Genomic DNA, 8,037 nt, shown 5'->3' on the forward strand with positions numbered 1-8,037 from the left:
TGGGATTCTAGGGGTTAGCATTCTTCAGTGTAGGATTGACAGTCAGGTGTGAATTTACACATTTAAGCACCTACACACTAAAAGGCACTTTCACTTTTGAAGACAGTAATCCCAAAGTTGGTACCACATAAACATACTCTCTCTCTGCCGCACACATACACACACACACACACCACTGTTAGCAGAGACGAAGCAGCTTGGGTCTAGCTAGGTGTGTTACACATTACAGCCATTTAGCCCTCTTATATATACTCACCCACATTTAAATAAATGCATACCCGTCTACACAAACAAAGAGGTTTCCATATATGCACAAACACTCTCATGCATATAACACACTAACATACACTTTCCTGGTCTCCGAATAACAAGTGATTACCCCTTGGGTAAATATTCCCCATCTGTCCTTCAGTCCCTTGTTTCCTAAATTCATAGCTTGAAACATTTATTAATCTCCGCCAAAGACTGGGGAACTAGAAAGTCTATTCTATAATACTCCCTTGGCAATCAGGTATCTAGTCTGGTTTTGTGACTAGTCATCAAATGATCATTTACAAGGCTGCTTAGCTGGATTTTTTACCTGGAATTGACATTTAACCCAGTTCCGGAAACAGATGACTCCTTTTGGCAAGTTCCATGTTTTCTTACAGCCAATACTAATTCCACGAGAAAAAAAAATATATCAAGAACATATAGTACATTATTAAGGACAGATAAACACAATCTAATCTCCACATAAAGAGACAATTCACAAATTTTGCAAACATGAATAACACACAGGAAATATTGTAACAAATTTTAATTTTTTTGATGGGGTTAAAATTAAATTTTAGACTTTAATGTTGTTCTTTAGCCATTTTATTTAACATAATATTTTTATAACATAAAAAGTACATCCTTTCAAATTTAGATATTGGCAACACACAATAATTCCAAGACAAATCTTTTGAGCCTTCCTGCCAAGCAAAGATTTTGCTATTATGTTTCTGCTATTGTATACATTAACAAGTGGAAAAATGGGTAGCCTTTTTGGCCCATATTAGCAGAGTAGAGTTAATTTTGAATATCCATATACTGGTAATAACATATAGTTTGGCTCTGCAAATCTGAAGAACTCAAAGGAAGGAAATTGGGTAGACAGGATGACAGTCATGAGCAAAACATAGGGTTTTTCTACTCAATGACCCAATGTTGATAACGGTTTGCCTGTAAATTGAAATATGCAGTCACAAAAACCACCTACTAAGAGAACAATGAGGTGTAACGAGTATTGGCACATCTTCAATGGATATTTTTTGAATGTACTTTCCAAACCCCAAACAAATTTATACAGAAATGGAGAAACATGTCTAATGAGAATTAATGCAGACTAGAAAGTGGAAAAAATTACCCCAAACATGTGGAGAGAGGCACAAGGGCAGTTTAATAGTGATAATTTAAATATTTTAATAAACCACATCTAAGTTCTGTAACACTATTCCTGCCTAAGCATTAGCAATGCTTATAACTTTACTCAACTTTACAATTTAACATCCTTGCAAATTTACTGTTTGAAAAAGTAATTAACTCTACACATTTTGGTTTTAACAAACTTCCATCTCTACAACTAAATGTACACATATAGGGCGTATCAATACATTACTGGACATCTTAAGATGAATGGATAACTAATTAGCAAGACTTAACTCAATCAAAATGGTACGTTTGTGGCCTTTGGTGGCTGAAGTTGAGCAATTGTTCCTTTACAGCAATGTAATGTCTAGAAATCTAGCAGTGATTTTGTTGCATTGCTACCCTCGGGTCATAATGTAGCATCCAGGACATGGTGTAACTGATGCTTAGTTAGATAATATTAGCAATATTAGATATTCCGCAAGAGTTGCTATCAAGTCTCTTAAAAAAGTGACAGAAACAAGTTTTTTTTTTCTTTTTTTGTTACAGCTATTAAGGTGTGGGCCTTTCAATTACCCCTCAGGTGAGGTTTTGTTTTCACTTCAGCTGAATCAGGAAAATAGAGGAGGGTGGGTCTCTGCCCTTCCAGCTGACAGAGTATGAATAATATCTGGAACACATGAAGTACACACAGCTGTTTACAAAATTACAACACTCAGAAATTCTTTGCAATTAAAGTGTGTGAGCAAAATACGTCAATCAAATTTTTAAACTTGCTTGGATAGTAGCAAAATGTACAAATGTACAAATGTAAGTCTCTTTTCAAATTGAATGGCATCACAGCAGTACACTAATGGCTAACCAATCATGGATTTATACCCTCAGAACCTGCATATTATTGCCATGGGCCTCGTGGGTGGGAAAGAGGGGGCCCTTGCCCCCCTGGAAATTCATAGAGGCCCACTGGAGCAACAGCAGGGGTAGGCTATTTAACGTAGGTTTAGCAAATGCTCTGTAAAATACCCCTTGTCTTATAATCGGGGTCGTCTTATAATCAGACCTCAAATAGAGGTCGAGATTCGCGTAGGCAACTTCCACTGCAGTCGGAAGGAGGTGCGATTAGCATCGGGGGTTGTCTGCGTCCATCGCGCAGACCTTCCCCGACTGTCAGAGAGGAGAGTTTCGGTGCGGTGAATTCTCTCTGACAGTCGGGGAAGGTCTGCGCGATGGATGCAGACAACCCCCGCTGCTAACCGCACCTCCTTCCGGCTGCAGCAGAAGTTGCCTACGTGAATCGCGTAGACGTCTACCCGCTGCCCCGACTACACAGCAGGGAGTCGGAAGCATCGGTAAGTGTGTGTGGGGGGGTTGTTAAATGGGGAGGATAAGGCATTTCTGTAGGCAGAGTGCTCTATGAAATGCCTTTCAACCCCCCTAATGCCACTCTGCCTCCAGAAATGCCTTTTAACCCTCTATACGCCTCCTGAAATGCCTTATACCTCCCTATGTGCCACTCTGCCTCCAGAAATGCCTTATACCCCTAAATGTCACTCTGGCATTTAGGGGGTTAAAAGACATATTATGGGGCAGAGTGGCATATAGAGGGTTAAAAGGCATATCATGGGGCACAGTGGCATTTAGAGGGTTAAAAGGCATATCATGGGCCACATTGCCATATAGGAGTGGCAAGCCTGGGGGGCTAAAAATAGTTTACAGGAATTAACATTTACTGGTAAAACTTTTTTCCTATAGGGTCGTCTTACATACAGGCTTTTTCTTTTTTTTCCTAAATTAATATTCAGAATTTGGGGGTCCTCTTATAATCAGGGTCGTCTTATAATCGAGCAAATACGGTAAATAACTTTACAATAAATTCTCCATCACAACAATAAATTGTGTCTCCCAGTAGCAATATTGAAAATCATTCACATTACTGACAATGGGTCACATCAAGGACAATACATTGTTACAACCAAAGTTGGCACTGAGCACACTGATTGTCATAAACATAATGTCTTTGATTCATAAGAACCAACAATCAATGGCTCCACTACATGAACCCCTTCATGACAAAGCCCGTACATGTATGGGCTCACAATGCATTGTTTTTAATGGGTTTAATGAGTTTAAGCCATTGTATTTAGGAACAGTATATGCTACATAAATAAAAAAAATATTAAAGATGACCATTGTATACATAAAATTATAAACATTTTTCATGTTTAGTATATTCACACATACTTTTTACTAAGTATATGTTTAGGACTTCTTCCACAAGTTAAGGCCTGCTGCTGAAAAAAATCCTCAATTTATTTTCAGCAATTTGCCAAGTACAGTAATGCCCACATACCTATGTTTTTATGCTCTGGAGGGCCAAAGACCTTCCTTATATATTACATTAAAAAAATGGCTTAGGGTAGGAAAATGCTTTCTTTTTTTAGTTTATATTTTTAGAGGAAATAGTATTGGATATTTTAACACTTGTTTTTATATTTTCCCATTTTACTTTCTGGTGAGCATAAATAAGATACATGTTCTAAAACAATATCATGCAGTTCATATAGAAAAATAACTACTTGCCGCATTCATGTTTTGTTAGGGATCCTGGGTTTAATCCGGACTGTACCTTATACAACCTAGTTTTGTTTAGTTTTTTCTTACGGACGAATTATGTACAATTTGGCTGTGTAAATACTTTATGCAAAATGTAACATAACTTACACGTGGACTATATGATCCCAGTGTATAATGGCTCTCCATAATTTTCAGCCATTTGGAAATAAAAGTCTGACAACCAGTTAGGCCTGAAATTTGAATGTCACAATCACTATAGACGTCAACACAAAATTGGTTTACCAATAAATTATATATGTGGCATGCCTCGTTGTACATAATAGCTTCCCAAAAATATATAAATAACATAAAAGCAATTGGAATTATTACACAATAAGCATGCATTTCAGCAGCTTTTACAGTGACCGTTTCTTTAAAAGATATTAAAATCAAAACAGATTAATGTCTGATTCTTCAGCCCTAGTCCACTTTTTACTTATTGTGAGTTGGTAACCATCCTTAGGGCTAGATACCAAAGTAACTGATCATATCACTGTTTTGAACAAATGCTTGATTTCTTATGTCAGACTTGTGGGGCCTTCTCTCCCCATCAACTTACTCTGGGAACAGGGTGGCCAAATAGTCATATATTCATGCTCATTGTGTAATAGTTACAATAGTTGTATTTATGTTTGGTATATCTTATTTGGAAAGCTATTATGTACAGCACAGTATGCCACATATATAATTTATTGGTAAACCCATTTTGCGTTGACATCTATAGTGATTGTGACATTTAACATTTAAATTTCAGGCCAAACTGGTTGTCGGGCTTTTATCTTCAAATGTCTGAACGCAATGGATAGCCATTATCATACCAGGATGCGGCCAGGACTGCACACTGACGTCAGCGGGCGGTCCCATTGACGGCAGCGGGAAACACCCCCATTTAAAGAAAAAATGGCCGGGGAGCGGGTCGTGTCAAGACGCTCTCTTAAACTCCCATGTTCTCTCACTCACCCTCTCTCATACTCTCTCACACCTACACACAATCCCTCATGCTCTTGCTCACTTTCTCACACTCAAACTCTCTCACAGTCTCTGCCGACTTCTTCCATGTCTCCAGGGCTCATTGAAGAAAGGCAAGAGATCCATAAGCCGGGACACATGCTACGGCAACATTTTGCCTGGACAGTGCCTTAAATATCCGGACTGTCCTGGGAAAATTGGGACAGTTAAAAAGTATGGGTTTAATCCTTTCAGTGGCTGGCATGTAAATAGGCTTTGCACATTACCCCTAAAGTTCTAAGACCATTGCGTATAGGAGCCTAGGGAGTTAATTACTGCTCTCACAAAACAGGGAATAAGGTGGAGGTATATTTGGGCCTTACGGCACCTCAAGTTCATTACTTTCTCTCCCACTGCAAAAAGTATAGATGAAAGGACGGACAATCCCCCTCCCATTTTGGTTACTTATAGGTAGGACCCCCTGAGTATTTTTTTTCACAAAAATAATCACATGCATTTGCAATGAACTTGAATGGAAATTTGTATTCTCTATATAATCTTCTGCCATGGGAGTTGGTAAGAAGCCAAAAAGGCAGTTCTATAAAATTTGAGATGCTTTACTGTTAAGAAAAATGCAGTTTGTTTACTTTTGGGATGGCATTAATAGGCCTGGTAAACAGATTAAAAACCTGTTTAGCTTACCTCTTGGCACTTACTAAAAATAATGTCTTTTCTACTAATTGTATGTATTAAGTCTTTGAGTGTCAGTTAACAGGACACATTTTCCTCCCAATTTTCATTGTTTTACCTACAAAATGTGTATAATGTTTGATCTTTGCATATAAACTAGCCTCCCCAAATAAGTAAAAAGGTGAATTGTAAGGCTAGGTTATTTTCTTTTCTCTGCTTACATCTAGGGAGTGTCTAAGCATTTTATTATCATCCACAAATACATTACAACAGATTAACATATTAACTAGTTGAGCTCATTCAACTTGATTTGTAAATAAGCACAAAGGATGAGTAATACTAGCAAAGAACTTGGCTATTAAAGATGCCCTGGAGGGGTCACGTCTCCATGTGATTTATGTATAATATATATATATATATATATATATATATATATATATATATATATATATATTGTTTATGATCTAGGGTATCTTGGGCCCACAGTCCTCCATAGTCTCTACACCTTCACCTGTTACCAATTGGCAACTACCTGCAAATCCGGAGGTGTAAATATTGTGGGCTAGAATAGAGTTTAAACTTCTTGGAGCAGTAAAGTGCAGTGCGGTTGAGAGCAGAGGGGAGTACAACTTAGAATAGCTTGTGCTATACATATCACTTTAAATTAACCAGGATGTATCCAACATTATACCAACAATACTGATCACTATAGTAAGTGTATGATGTTAGTCTGTGTATGCATTCTTATATGTGTAAGTGTATGGTGTTTGAGTGTCTGTGTGTATATGTACTGTATGCGTGAGGTGTTAGAGTGAGTTATCCCTCCCCATGATCATACCCACCCACATCATAATTCATTCCAATCCCCTCCTCCACAATCATCACCATTTTCCTTTCCACCATAATTTCCACCAATTTCAATTATCACCTCATATGGCACCATAACCACCCCCCTCCCTCTTTATACACCTAACATGATCTCATGATCTCCATACCCACCCGGCATTATCTCCTATCATCTTTAAATCCTTCCCTTAGCATGCCCCCTTCGATATTAATTCATAGATACATTATTTCACTTTTGTACAATTCAGACAACATCAAACATCAGTAGGACTTCCATATTTTTAATAATCTATGGCCAAAGTCCAGGGTTGAACTGGAGGGATAAAAGCTGCACTTTAAATATATTTGAACACCTAAATGATATTTGGTGGGAGTAGTTTGAAATGGTCCGCATTCCTCATTTTAAAAAAACGCACACACATGAAAAATATAGCAGTCACAGTCATACCAGCATTACCCAGATTCCATAGGAATTTGTATAGAATGAGGTCAAGGTATATATTAACCATAATACATTTGTTAACATGTAGCCACAGGCTTATACTGCATCAACAAGGTCTTCCCCAAGCGGGAATGTCAATGCAGACAAGACACACAAAGACACAGGCAATGTTGAGGACCGTAGACACAGTGGTTGGCCAAGGAAACAGTACATGGTTACCTCCCTTCACAATCAGAAGATGTCCAGCAGCACCATCAGCTCTGCATTGGCAGAAAACAGTGGGACCCTGGTACACCCGTCTACTGTATAAAGAAGTCTCATACAAAGGCAAAGCGACTCAATTATTGGGTGTTTGCAAGCAACAGTGAAGCATAGAGGTTCCTTTGTAAGAAATGAAGGGTGCTTTAAAATGTGATATTACATTTAATGCATAAACATATGCTTTGGGGAAGATTTGGGTGTAAGGTGAGCTATCTGGCTTTATAATGTAAGGTCATTTGCATAGTATTGTGTAAGAGGGTCATAATCATCGGTTATATTAGTTGTTTAATTCTATGTTTCTGATAAATTCCAGTAGGACTTTGCATTTACCAAAAAAGTATATTATATATGGGCCAAATAAGACAGGGACACGGAAGCAGTCGGCTGAGTAGGTAGGAAGACATTCAGAGAGAGCATAATAGAGACTGAATAAGAGTGTGAGAGAACATGAATGAGAGTGTGAGTGAGTGTTAGGGAGTATGAGAAAGTGAATAAGGGTGAGTGAAAAAAACAACGAAATTCAAACGAAAAGTTGGAGCACTTCCCTTTGTTTTCATTTGTTTTGTTGGCGTTTCCTTTTCTTTTGGGGAGATTTGTACAAATCCGAATGCACAAGCACTATTTAGATATATAAGAGGTTAGTAATGCAGAGTACAGAAGACTCAGAGCTAAGTAACATCCTAAAGAGAAGACTGTCATTAAACAGGCTCCTTATACTTAATAATATACACTCAGGGGGCAAGAAACATTTCCCCCTCAACAAACAGATAATCCCTAGATAGGTTAAACAGCACCAAATCATGACAATCCTAAATATCAAATCACCCTTAACACCATAGTGCACC

This window comes from Spea bombifrons, chromosome 2, assembly GCF_027358695.1.
Source record: "Spea bombifrons isolate aSpeBom1 chromosome 2, aSpeBom1.2.pri, whole genome shotgun sequence".
NCBI lineage: Eukaryota > Metazoa > Chordata > Amphibia > Anura > Pelobatidae > Spea > Spea bombifrons.